At 36.5% G+C, this 14,916-nt stretch overlaps 1 long non-coding RNA gene across 1 annotated transcript; it reads right to left on the bottom strand.

Moving 5' to 3' along the window:
* Positions 1-1,097: 1,097 nt before the first annotated feature.
* Positions 1,098-10,964, bottom strand: LOC106033883 (uncharacterized). Its single transcript, XR_001205629.3, has 3 exons — positions 7,881-10,964; positions 6,667-6,804; positions 1,098-3,153 (listed from the first exon to the last, which is right to left on the bottom strand). It is a non-coding gene; the product is annotated as an uncharacterized lncRNA (long non-coding RNA).
* Positions 10,965-14,916: the final 3,952 nt, after the last annotated feature.

Below are 14,916 nucleotides of genomic sequence, written 5' to 3'. Positions count from 1 at the left end.
GGTGAAGTATGGTGGCAATGCAATAATGTTTATATAAAGACCTATCTGCAATGCAATTGCTTACACTTGTAACTACTTCAGGGTCTAAAACATCAATTAATAGGAAAATTATGCATTTAACTTTGCTTATTACAAAGTGAATGCTAGATGGATCAAGTAAGAGTATGTTAAGCTTTTTGAGTAGTCTCTAAAGTCATTTTTTAAGTTTCTAACTACATCATTAATAACGATGTGCTTTTATTATCGTATTATTTTGATAATACATTGAGATTTTGAACTCAGTGAAGAATCTCACCTGTTCCCCATTCTTTGCTTTTATTGCTTCTAGAAGTGGACTTCAAAACCTTTGCATGACTGATCACCTGGCTGTTCAGCCACTTTTCAAACCACTTCACTGTCTGCTCATCCAGGCCATATGTCAACAGTTCATCTACAAGGATCTTACAGGGCACAACGTCAAAGACCCTACTGAAGTTCCAGTAGATGATGTTCATTGCTCTCTCCTTATCCATCAGGCTGGTCATTTCACCATAGAAGCTTATCAAGTTCATCAAATATGGCTACATCTGCTTATGCTCTAACAGATATCAGGGTGGTTATATCAACTGGCCAATGAGATTTTTCTATCCTTAAGTCAGTCTTAGTTTTCCTTACTTGAATATTTCCTTTAATCAGTGTATCAAAAACATTTCACATAGGAAGCTTCTGTTTCACCTTTATTCCCTCTGTTGAAAAAAATTCTTTTAGGAATACTGTGATAATTTACCTTCCATCATTGATGAGTTAATTTTTTAAACCTTATTTATCCTCTGAAGGAGTAAGATTGGATATCGGTTATTTAAAAAAAGCACGACTGTACGTTCTCAAGGATAAATTACTCAGTTGGAGGGAAGAGCCTGGGAAGCTGTCACTTCACAAGTGAAGTTTTACTTAATGATTTGTTCACATAACAGATGTTCACAGGAAACTCTTGGAATAAAGGCTGAAGAAAGTTTTAGCTACTGTCCTAACAACTAAGTTATAGGCATTTGACTCTAAGGTATTCAAATGGAATTGAAGTTTTCTGCAATATTTCTTTAGAAAACTGCAACCCCCAATTTTGTATGCACACAACCAAGTTTATCCTCAAGATCAATGCAACATGAAAAAACTTCATTCCCATTCAATATACTCCAACTTATTTTTAATTGACAAATAGCAAATCTCCATTCCTGTGGACTCGTGCTAGTGAAATACACAAGAATACAATTCTACATAGGAATTGGCTTTAACTCCTACAGAATTAATTTCCCTTCTCAAATAACCTCTATTTCAATGCAGCTGAAGTCAACCTAGAGTTATAAAACATGAATAACTTATTTCCTATTTGGTTACTAAGCCTGATTTAATCCATTTATAAAGGGGGAATCAGTTTTATTTACCTTTTGTTAACAAGTCCTTGTGCTGCAGAAAGTTTAACCTTAAAATTATGACCCTTGCCTCTTAAATGGAATCTAGTGAGAGAAACCCTGTTCTGAGTCAGCCACCTCTGTATTCATTTATTGTTGAGCTTTATCATATTTTCTGTCCATTAATTTAAGCTGCAACAACTAAAAATGATAGCAAGGTTTTATTTCTGCCTCAATTAACATTTTAGATTTTGCTTTGGGGTCTTCATTACAAATAAACTGTCAAACTAAGTGATGTGCCAAGTTATCTGTATTTAGCAACCTATAATTTTAGGTTGTGTTTTACTGGTTGAAAACATGAGCCACTGACATCACAGCAGACAGGAAAGAAAAATGAACTAATATAAAAACCCCCAACAGCATGCATTAATCTTACCTAAAATGCTCTGCCTGGCCTCTCATTGAAACATTTTCAAATTGATTAAACCTAGAGGCAAGCCTTTTTTTTTCATATTTTTTAAACAAAACCCTACACTGCTCTAAACTTGTTTTAAATATAGTTGTGAACAAGTTCTTCTCATAGTCACATATCCGTACAAAATCCCAATTTATACCTAATTTTATAATCTCAAATGTATATTATACTACTCTATATAGTAGTAAAACTACTATATAGGTTTTTTTTTTTTGTAAATTTCAAAGCTTGCCTGCAGTTACTTGACTTCATCAGATACACTAGAAGTATGCCTGAGAATGTGAATCTGGCTGTACTATTAATTCTGGTAGAGTTTGTTAAAAAATGTCACCTACTCCAAGTAGATCAATATATCTATATTACACTGGGAGAGCAAGGCATACTTCTTATAGTACCTTGAAAAATGTAATAGCTTTTTTCCTTTTTCTGATCACTGTTCTCTTCCATATTAATCAAATTTCAATGGACTTCTGAAGTACCGAACAGGTCACAAAAATACTTAATGGATAAAGGCAAGGGAAATAACCCAAGAGAAATATGTGGTAAGATGTGGGCACAAACAGAGCCAAAGCAACGTTGAAGCTTAAGAAGCTCAAAGTGTGTGCAGAGGTTACGCACAAACTGTTAGGACTTCTAGGTAGAGTGTAAGAAATAGAGAACTCTAGCCTGAAGTCCTGGTGTCACTGCAATTCCACCCTTTCCTTAAGTATCACATGTACTGACTTAATAAAAGCAAAACTGTATTCTACAGCTGCTTAAAGGATTTTGTTGGTCAATGTAATTCTCATCGGAAATTTGCATTCAGAACTAATTAGATTTGCAAGCCACTTTACAAGTGAAGACAGACTACTTGAGCTGGGGCCATAACTTAGACTGAGTATTATATTATGATCATTCCAAACAGCAAGAAATGATTCAATTTAAGACACTAGCTTAATAAACCTTAGAAATCTTGAAATGGAAAAGACACTCAATGAGGTTGTCCATTACTATGTTTAACAGCTGCACATTCAAAGTCTCCTTGCTTTGGTAGTTTTGACAGTATTAAGTCAAAGTTTAGGATCTTAACTGTTCACAGACTAAACAGGACAGGTGATTGTCGTCTTGATGTACTCTGATAAGACTTCTATACCCCAGTATTTTTCTCAGTTTGAGGAAGGCCAAAAATAACCTGGGGGGGGGGGACGGGACGCAGAGGAGGAATTCTTCTGTACTGTCCCTGTAGACAAGATGTGCAGTTGCAGCCATTTTCAGTTACACTGATCTGAAGGAGTTGAGAAGTCTTCTAAACTAAAAGAGAAAAAAACCCAACTCAATAGCAGGACACAGCACACACAGTAAGTGTGGCTTACCAAAAAATATCTTACTAAAAATGACTGATTAGCATAATAATGAGTTAAATTAGTGCTGTTTGGGTGCTTTCCAAGATGGAATCTGACTTCTGTCCTTCAGTCCATCAGGAGAACAATATCCATTCCTAACAAAGAACACTATGAAGACTGTTAAACATGGGATGAACATTTCAGCAATTTTACATGTTATAACTTCCAACTAATATTGGTTGACAGACACCTGAGAGTTGTGCAGTGTTTGTTCAAATATTAATTTTAATACTTTGTAATAAAATTGTTTGCATGATGTGCTGGCATAATAGCTTGGAGAGAAATTAGGAAATTATTTCCTAAATTGTGAAGAACTGAAATCCTATAATAGCATAGAAGCAGGTGTAAACAAACATCAATATATTTAGTACAGCATTTTAATGTACCACATATCATATATATATATCATACATTCAAAGAAACCCACTACCTCCCTTTGCTTTCCTGGATACTTTCCTAGAAAAGATAGGAGTATCTTCTACTAACTTAAGCTGTGATCCATTGTCCTTGCTGCTATAAGCAAGAAGAGTTCACCTACCCCTGCTGAAGATGTGGTAAACCAGCAAGGAAATGCAGCAACTGAGGTCCTCCCCTCAATACACTGGCAATTAAGATGGCAGGGAAGCTGGGTTTTCTCATTTCTGTAGTTTTGTTTATGCCCAAATTGGGCTAAAGCAAACAAAATTGCTGTGAGCCAGAAGACAAATTTGGATTTTTGAAATGTTAACATTGCTTTGTTTTTGAACTCTACTTTAGCACTCCAGATTGGGTTCTGGAAGAGATTTTGGGCTTCTTTAAATCCTTACCACATGATCCTTCAGCTGGTGATTCAAACATTTATGAATGCTGATAATCATACAAATTTAAGTAAGATTTTCAAGGAGATAATAGCACTGTCCTTAATGTTAGGCCACAATTAAAAAGGTCATGTAAGGTTGATTACCAATTACTTTAACATTAACATATTAATGTTCTGCAAAGATGCTTCTAGAACTTAGCATTCTTTTAAGTTCTTCATTATAGTAGAGCATTGGGAGAGGTATTGTCAAATATTTATATAGAAAAACTAGGAGGTTCCACATATTTGACTGTTGCATGAAATCTTAGTGGTTTGTTTTTGTTTCAGTTGCCTAAACTAACACCTCAATTTAAAAGTTATTGATGGCATTAAGCTGTATCTATATTTTTTTTATAAAACATCAAATAATTACAAAAACAATTTATTAAAACAGCACAAGAAGATGAATCAAATATATCATACAGGCTATTTTATTCAGATCATAAAAATTTGAACAAATTACCATGAATTAAACATTTGCACTTTCTTTTAATTCTGCATCTGCTATCAGACTTGATGAGGCAAGAATCATAAGATACAAAGGTGTTAGGAGGAAAATAATTATAATCAAGTTTAACATAGCCAGAAGCCAATGCTTCATTAGAGCACAGCAGAAATCTTATGTTGATGAGAAGACATCTGAAACAGTTTCACAGCTTTTAAAAATAAGAATGTTTTTCCTTCTAGGCAAGCAAACAACAAAAGTTATTTTCCAAGTTCGGAGGACCTGCCAAGACCTACATACAACAACTATATTTGGATTACTCTGCTTTCCCCACAGGACTACCAGATCACTTCAGTAGCATTAGACTAAAATTTCAGATTTATTTTGCTTGTAGGCATCACATTCAGAGCCATGCTATTCCAATGTTAATTGCCACATGACTTAGTTGTTTTTCCTCCTTTGGATACTACTTTCAAGTTTACATACTACTAGTAACTTTTGGAATATTATTACTTGCCACATCTTCACAGCAATGAACCTCTCTACCCTCACCCTATAACGGCTGTCTAAATGGCATAACTTCAAGAATAGGGGTTGATATGAATTCTTGCTCTCTTATTAAGAGTTTCCACATTTAGCTATGATGTTGTGGTCCTTATTAAATATGGAAATTTTTATTAAATTTAAATTATTTTTTTTTTTAAGGTTACAGACAGATTCTTCTTCTAGCTTTCTTTCCTGATGAAAGATCTTTCAGTATAGGCCACTTTCACATTTGCCATTTTGCTTAGTTTCATTTACTGTATTCAATCTCATTGCTGATGGTAAAGCATGATGCCTCTTTCAATGAAACCAAGAGATTGGGAATTCAGCTGAATACACTCTTTGGTACTAAACAGTACTTTTTTTTAAAAAAAGGAAAAATCAAAAAAGTTCTATGACTACACACTGAAGACTTATAATAGATTGTTTGATGATTTGACCAAATGGTCAAACGAAGATATCTTTGTGTCAGGCCATGTCCTTTTTTTTGTACTCCAAACTCAGTTACTGATGAAAGGGACAGTATTTGCTCCTCCCTGCTATCAACTGTCCTAAAAAACATACCACTGATATCAAGCAAAAAACCTAAGAAAACACATAATTCACTTACACAGTACTAAATGCATTTTCAGCAGTATCAAAGTATCTTGGACCCACTCAGAACTAAAAGGAATTCTGTATTTTATGTCAGGCAGTATATCAGTGTGAACATGCCTCTAGACCATCCACATGATTTAACAGCCACAAGATATACAATGTGTTATTGGATGGCTAGCTCACCAGAGAAGCACATGAAACTCAATTGGCCACAAGAAAAATATATTTCATAAATTCACTAGACAAATTTGCATTGACAGTTGCATTCAGCCTAAATAATGCATGTTATCTCAACTAGGCCAACATACTTTCATTACATGTTGTGGCAAGAGTGGAATCAGTGAAAATATTAGCAATCAAAATTTGTCTATACCTTAAATTTTGAGTCTCAAGTTGGACCTTAAGGAAATAAACAGGGAAGGAAAAATCTGTTGCTTAACCATCTCCTGTTCGAAACACAGCAAAGAGAAGTGCAACAAACATTGCATTCATAAGGTGAATAGGAGCTAAAAGACACTAAGAAATTTTCTTCTGGGATGGGAATGCCTTCTTGGTGGTGCTGGTGGGAAGAGTAGACATATCCAGGTTTTACTTAAGCAAAACCAAAGAATCACCAGAGAACAGAAGTCCAACGAGACACACAAACTGTGACTGAACAGTTAATATAGTAGCCAGCATGGAAGAAGGTACCAAAAGAGCACAGAAGTCACTGGAAACCGACCTCACAAGTCAGCAAAATAGCAGAGAGCTACTAGACACTATCTATGCTATACCTAAAGCAACCACACCTACTGCATCAGGAGTCTTGCCCACAGAGCTCCTGAGGTAGGGTCACAGTAGGCGCCAGCACTGCTACAAGACATTTATCCATGTCACAAGTAAAGATGCAAAACAGCAGTCCCAGTACTGACCCTCAGAAAAGACCACTCAATCACCCACCAGTTAAAATTCAATAAGTTGGTCATTTGCATTTCAATTTTCAAAAATTTTCTACCCACCTTGTATTCCTCGCACCTGTCCACACATCTCCATCTTGACAAAAAGGGTGCTACGGAAGACCATGCTGAAAGCTTGCTGAAGTCAAGGTAAATGTCATCCACTGCTTTTGCATTGCCAAGAGAGCCAATAATTTCACCCTAGAAAACAAAAAGCTTGGTCAATTACAAGTCACCCTTCATAAATCCATGTTGCCCATTGGCAGTCAACATCCTGTCCTGACATGTGAGGTCTGAAAATGTCTCCCAAGAATACTTACTACATTATTTTCCCAGGAACTGAAGTTTAGAGACATTTATTTCCCTTCATGCTCTTTCTTGACATCTCCTCATGCCCTAACAAGGTGTGCACAGAATCTGCCATTTTCCAATCATTAGAAAAACCTTGACATCTCCCCAGTTCAACCAATTGCATTCCAATATTATTGAATAGTTGGAAACACATACATAGCACAGCCCCGAGGGGTTGAAATTTTACACACAGTTATCTTCCCTTTCAAGAGATTCCTTGGTAGGAGATGTCGCCCACACAGCTGGCCTACAGATAGGCCAGATAACATTATAGTGAAGGTCAAAATTTCTCATTCACCTTCTCATGCTGTTTAATAATGCAACCTTTTCTGTTACACAGCAGCCTCAGATTCGTAGAATTTAGGGAGCAATAAAGAACATCTAGAGCCAAGTTAGTATATTTTTTTCTAAATACACACACAGAACTCAAGACATAAGTACCATATTGTCATTTCCACATACAGAATACCTCTGTTATTATTTTTCAGCAAGGGTAATTGATTATTATCTGTTGAACCTCAGAAGACTAATCCAGCAGGTGTTTTTTCCTAGATAGATTTTTATCCCTTTCCATACCTCCATTAAGTAGAATTTAGAGCAGTGGGAAATACAAGCCATGCACCTATTAAGGTCCCACATGCAAGAAAAGATTAGATTTAAATAAACTAAGGTTAAGACAGATCTTGTAAACACAAAACTACTCTGTTCTGGGAGGAGATACAGACCATAGATAGCCAGACAATTCAGGAATATCTCAGCACTAGTAGAAAGCTGGTATGATTTTTAGTTATTGCACAAAAAGATACGTTACATGGTAACACAATGTAGAACTATCTGAATAACTGACATGGGAAATAAAAAGAAAAGACCAAGAAAAAAAAATATCCTTCAGGAAACAATAGATTTAGAAGGCTAAGTTTCTGTACCTGATATCTATTGATCTCCACGTTTAACATTTTTCTCCTATCAGAGCTTTACACCCAAGGAAATCCTAGACAAATTGATTTTTTTTTTTTTAAAGAAAATACTTATGGAAGTTCTCAAGTACTTCTAAATTTAATCATTTTTCTTCTCTCCCCTACCAGTACCACTCACCCCAAGCTCTCCAAAAGTGTTCTAGTGAGCTGCTCTGTATTATATAGGGACATAGACTTCTCCCACTTCCACAAGCCTTACTTGCTAATTAGCCCTTAATTAAAATGAGCTGCAGCTGGTTTGAGACACTCCCCTCTCCCCAACCCCAATGCCCTGCTTCTAATTTCAGAACTAATAAAAATTCCCACAAGCTAACATGGTCTGGATGTTTTTCTTGAGAGAGTGTATTCAGCATTTCTTTAGCACTCCTTTCCCCCTTCCCAACCCCATTCTCCATGTGTATTTGAAGTATATAATTTTAAGAGTAGCTTTTTCTTCTTGCCTTTTTTTTCCTAGTCATTCTTTGCTGTTTAGGAAGTATTGTTATAGGCAGTGTTTTTCTTTTGCTTTTCTTTTTCATTTTCTTTTTATTTTTCCTAAATTGGAAAATTGTTTCAGTTGTTGATTTGGTGAGGCTTTAGATTTAAAGAGACTGAAAGGCTGACAATAAAGGCTTGCTAAAGGATGGTGCAGATGTCTTGCATGTTTCCCAGATACTGCTGCCAACGTACTTTATCTGAGGCTTCTGATGTCTTGCTCCCTGAGAAACGAGCCAAGGTTCTGCCTTTCCACTCAATTGAACCAATTTTTTTATCTTTTTTTTTTTTTTTTCTGATGTGGACAAACATTCACAAAAGATGAGGCTAAAGCTCGGAAACTGTTTGGTCCTCTGTGGATTTGCAGATGTCTGCAGGGATAAAAAGGCTGGCCACTATGTTAACTGTTTTTGTGGCTGTCTCACCATGTTTCTGAATATATGTAAACAAAACAAACCTCATTTCTCTGTACTTGCTTCATTGTCATGTTCCTGACATCCTCCAAAACTTGAAATCTATTAGATCTTTACTTGCCTTGTTACTCTCTCCCTACCTCTTCCAGAAAGAAATTCCAATATGGCTCAGAATATTTAATGCTAATCTCCTTATGAGATTCCACTCAGATGGCCTTTTTCCATAATGGTTTTGGTTTGGTTTTGTGTAGATGAAGATGAAATGCTATAAATATAAAAATTCTAAAAGGAGGAAGGCAAATAGAAGGCCAAAGTGATAAAGACAGCAGAAGTACTGCTTCTGGGACTAAATGGCTTCTGTTTTTCCATCCATTGCACTGGGAGAAATAAAGTCCAGTATGTACGTACTTCATGTATTTATCCTCAGCTTAGAATCATAGAACAGTTTGGGTTGGAAAGGACCTTAAAGACCATACAGTTCCAACCCCATTGCCATAGGCAGGAACACCTACCACTAGATCAGGTTGCCTAAAGTCCAGTACCATCACTCATTACTATACTTTCTGTGTCTCTCATGATATTTTTCTTTGAGACTGAAGTGAAAAAAAGTCCTTAAATTTCCATCTACAGGGCAGTTTGATTTTGCCAATGGCAATTATAGTATGTATATTTGTTTCCATCAGGGTGCATTTATATGTCCTCCTCAATTTAAAAGGTCCTCACAAATAGACTCTCAGATCTTTCTGTTTAGAAACGCTCTTCAGATGTGACAAACTGCTGTTGTGTGCTGATATCTTTCTATAATCTCCTTTTTTTTTCCTTTATAACAACAGATAACCTGTGATAAATTCACTAACATACTTTTAATAGTATCCTCCAAAGATAGTTATGTCAGATGATATTGAATGCTTTGTGTGCAGTCAACAAAATACATGGTCAATGGTCAATTATACTTCCTGCCTCGTATCTCAGTATTGATCGCATCAAAGAGTGCGTTCAGTTCCTTTCCCTTCACAAAGACTTTTCTTTCACTACAGACAAATACAGTCCATTGAGTGACAGATCCTGCCAAGCTGCAGTGAAATTTCTTCTTGAAAATTCAGCAGCCATCATCAAGGAAAGACAACACCTTTTCTTTCTTCCAAAAGAGTCTTTCCAGAAGTTCATCCTAAATATTTATGATGTTAAAAAAAAAAAAAAAAATCTTCCATAGGAAGTTGACAAGTTTTTTTCAAGTTCTGTCTGTCTGAAGGGTATGATAGAAGGAAAAAAGACACACAGGAATTTAGCTACTTACTGGAAACATAGAAAAATAACTTTGTACAGAAAAAGAGCTTAGTGCTTTTGAAAAAAGCACAGTGTACAAGGAGAAATGTTTCATTCAAGCAGATGATTAAACTTCTCATTGCGAGAGAATGAAATAAGATGTTACAATCAAGTGTTAGGATTTGCACAGCTGATACACAACTGAAATCAAAACTCATTATAGGAAAAAAATATATATATATTTCTAGCATTGCAATTGTAGTAGTAGAAAAGTAGTGAGCTAAAAATCATTATTTAAGACTTTCCTGCAACTCCAGCACATTTAGCCACATTTTGCTCTTCTGTAATTAACCCTGACGGTAAAGGGCAGTGAAGAATCAGTTCAGAAAATGACCAGATTCACTTTGCATGGCCAGAGATTAATTTTCCTCTTTTTTTTTTTTTTTTTTTAAAGACAATGAAATGGAACAATGGGAGAATAAAGAGATCTTACACCCTTTTTTATTTTTTTATTTTTATTTTTAGCTGATGATAAGACATAAGTATGGTATAAAGGAACCATAGAAAGAAAATTACACTGAAAATCTACTGCAATAACTTGGGTAAGTTAACTTATGTCCAAAGGCAGTCATTCTAAAATACACAGAATTCTGTCAGAAGAAAGCATTGATTTCTCTATGCATGGGCAGTCTTACCTTCTACATATTTTTGTTTTGATTTTATGTGACATACCATTTGTAGCAACACAACTTTATCAGATAAACAGAGTCATTTAACTAACTTCATATATTTTACAGAAAGTGTGATTTAGAAATGAGTAAAAAGATTAATTTTCTGTCTACAAGAAATCAACATATTTCAATACTTTAAAAAATCATGAATACATGAATATCTGTTTAACAGAATTGAAGGACATATTTTGGCATTCTTTACAGCATGAAGTTAAATATCAAACAGTAAATAAAATAGCAGTAAATAAAATAAAACATCAGAAGAAAAAAATTGTTTGCTTACTGGACTGATTTTTTTTTTTTTTCCAAAGAGCGTTAGCCTTGTGTGATAATATGGTATTACAGGGAGGGTAATATAAGGAGGCTTGGGGTTCAATTGTTTTTAGTTTTGGTTCTCATCCCACAATTCTGAGTATCAAAATGTATTTCACATACTAGGTCTGAAAGTGTGATGCATCGTATTTCTTTAAAGGACTAGTGCACTGCATTATAGGAAACGTAGTCTGTCACCAGCTTGTAGCATTTAGGACAAAGTCAAACTGATCTCAGTGCATGTACAATGTAGTGCCACATAAAAATGTGGCATTCTGTTTAATGGAAATAAAATTTCAAGTGATTTAAAAAGCAATAGTCTTTTAACATGGGTTCAAAATAATATGAAATAAAGGTGCATTATTTCCTTTTCCAAAGACAGTATCATACCATTTTAAGGAAATGGTATTGACAAGGCTTAATCTTTTCTACAGTTGTGGGTACCTTGTTTTCTCTTTTGTTTTACCCAGGTTTTTCTACTTTCCCTATGTAAAGTCTAAAGCTATTCTGACAAAATATTTTTATAAGTTGTGTACTTCCCACTTCAAATCACTGAGGCTAGCATATAATCTTAGGGAAAAATGTTATCCTACTGGATTTTGATGACTGAGCTCTACCCTAGGGTGTTCTTAAATGGTGAGCTGCTATCTGCAACAAGCTCCCACAGTAATGGCTTCACCTTACTGGGCAGCTGAACTCCACCACACTGCTCTCTCACTTCACCTCCTCAAAGGAAAAGAGGGTGAAAACATAATGGAAAAGGGCTCAAAGTTTGAGATAAGGACAGGGAGATCACTCACCATTTCCCATCACAGGCTAAAAATATGCATACAGGAAATTAATATATTGCCTATTACTAAAAGAGCTGTGAGAAACTAAAAGTAAACTAAACCCCACCCCCCACCCCCCCAACCCACCTTCTTATCCCTCCTCTCCCTGAGCAGCGCAGGGAATGGGTAATTGGGAACGGGAAATGGGGGTTGCAGTCAGTCCCTGATGCTTCATCTCCGCCGCTCCTTCACGGTCACTCCCTGGCCCTGCTCCACGCGGGGTCCCTCCCACGGGATGCCGTCCTTCCCGAACTGAGCCTGCGGGGGCTGCACACAGGCAGCAGCTCTTCAAGAACTGCTCCCACATGGCTCTGTACCATGGGGTCCATCCCCCAGGAGCAAACTGCTCCAGCACGGGTCCCCCACGGGCGGCAGCTCCCCCCAGGCCCCCTGCTCCTGCGTGGGCTCCTCTCCACGGGCTGCAGCTCCGGCCCGGGGCCTGCTCCTGCGGGGGCTCTCCATGGGCCGCAGCCTCCTCCAGGCCACATCCACCTGCTCCACCGGGGGCTCCTCCACGGGCTGCAGCGTGGAGATCTGCTCCGTGTGGGACCCGTGGGCTGCAGGGGGACAGCCTGCTCCACCAGGGGCCTCTCCACAGGCCGCAGGGGAACTGCTGCTGCGTGCCTGGAGCCCCTCCTTGCCGTCCTGCTGCACTGACCCTGGGGGCTGCAGGGCTGCTTCTCTCACATTTTCTCATCCCTCTCTCCCAGCTTCTGTAGCATAACAGTTTGTCCCCCCCCCCCCCCCCCCCCCTTTCTTCAATCTGCTCTCCCAGAGGCCCAGCCAGCATTGCTCGTGACTCAGCTCTGGCCAGCAGCAGGTCCCTTTTGGAGCTGGCTGGAGCTGGCTCTGATCTGACATGGGGCAGCCGCTGGGCTCTGCTCACAGAGTACAACACTGAAGCTTCCCTGCTACAAAAAACCTTGCTATGTGACCCCAATATCCACTTTTAAAAATGGGAATTTTATATTTCCCACGAATGTGCTTTAATATGTAGCAGGCATTCAGATGTACTCAACCATTCACTTAGAATTTACTGTATACCTAAGTACACTTTTTGTGCAGTTAACTACAGATTTTAGAAGGAAATCACAACCACTTTGTTTAGAAAAGGTATTAAATGACAGAAGTCTTTGACAATTAATTTCTGAAATATTTGGAAATAAAAGAAAAAAAGAAAAGCAGCACACAAAGCATTTTATAGGCTATTTGAAGATCTGGCAGTCAAAGTCATAGCTTAGAAAGCTATTTCAGACTTGGTTTTTGAAACAAGCAAAATTTCTGCCTGTGTTTTAACTATTGCATTAGTTGTGTTAAGAAGAAGGGAAGAAAACAAAACAAACAAACAGAAAGGTGTAATATAAGAAGGTTTCTATAAGAAAAATAATTGGTTCTAGCAAAAGCCCAAATTTAAGGAGGAAAGATTCATTATTCCTTCAGGAATTGTACAAACAGGACTCTAAGCTGTCTCTCAATTTCACTTAATTTTCTTCTCGTGATTTTTTCTTCCTTCTAATAAATATTTCAAAGCTCAGATTTGCAAAAGATTTTTTCCATCAACTTAAGTTATTAAATCATATGAGGTAAAGGAGTAAAGGAGAAAAGATAAACTTCAGATAGAATAAACTTCACAGAAAAATATTTATTCAAATGGACATATTCTACAGTGAAGACTATCTACACCTAATAAATACCTGCATATTTACATAGATTTTTCTTTTCCCTTAAATTTTACATCAGCTGTCATCATCTGTAAACATAAAGAAAATCTTGCTTCCTAAAATATTTATGACATGTCTAAAATATTAATAGGAATAGTAACTTAATTCAAATGAAAAGTAAACATATTTACAATGTGCTCTTCATTTTTGATGCAGAACTGATTTAATCAAGACATTGCAGTTATTGAGGAAATGCATGATTCTCACATTGTATTTACTATACAGCACTTTTAGGTACTGATTTAAAAGTACATTTAAAACTCATGGCAATGTTATCACATCCCGCAGAAAGTATGAGTGACTGAGCATGCTCAAAGATACTTAGTGAAATTGATTTCCTGATATTTGGTATTAATTTGTGACCTTGCTGGGGGAGGAAAAAAAAAAAAACAACCAACCAACCAACCAAAAAGCAGGTAAAAATACGGAGTTTGGTAAGCAGAACTAATACAAATAATTATATATGTGTGTTTGTGTGCAAGTGCCTATATGTAGAAGTTGTTCGAATAAGTTATAAAATATTGAAGTGGATATTGCAAACGTTTAGTATTCTTCCTAATATATTATAATTTTGAACACAGCTGCTGAAAATGCAAAGGAAAGAAAAAGTCTTTAAGGTGACAGCAGGAAATATAATACATTATTGGTCATTAGACATTATTAGTCACTACTCAAGGAATCAAGGGATATCTCCATATTTTATGGAGAATAAGCTGTATATACTATTTAGCTAATGGTCAGTAGATTTTTAGATTAAATTGCAGAAAAATGAGCATATATAGAAGTACCAAATTGCCAAGAAGTTCCCATAAATGTATAAAGAGATTCAAAAAGGGATTCTGCAAATTCGTACAAGATTGATGCTTCATCTGATTGTTAAACACAATCGCATGCATAAACCCATATCTCAGAAAGTTCTTCAAATGCTGATTGAGAAGAGATTCTCCCCAGAGAAGAATCAGACTGTATATTTTCTTTTCTTACTATCTGAGTATCTCCTATTGTCAACTGCCAATATGTAAGATTAGGAACAACCTTTAGTCTGACTCAGTATGTCAACTCTTTGGCTATTAATTGAGAGAAAAGAGAATTTAAGTACCTCAGCATTTTACTGACTTTGTAAATCTATTCCAAACTTAAGACTGAGCATGTGATTAAGTTATTTGCTGATTTGGTGCTTTTGGATTTCATTCTGCAAATTATTTATTGCAGAACTTCAACAGATTCCAGTGATCACA

Source organism: Anser cygnoides, chromosome 4 (assembly GCF_040182565.1).
Source record: "Anser cygnoides isolate HZ-2024a breed goose chromosome 4, Taihu_goose_T2T_genome, whole genome shotgun sequence".
Lineage (NCBI taxonomy): Eukaryota > Metazoa > Chordata > Aves > Anseriformes > Anatidae > Anser > Anser cygnoides.
Note: the sequence above shows the minus strand (reverse complement) of the source record. Positions and strands in the feature narration are given on the sequence as shown.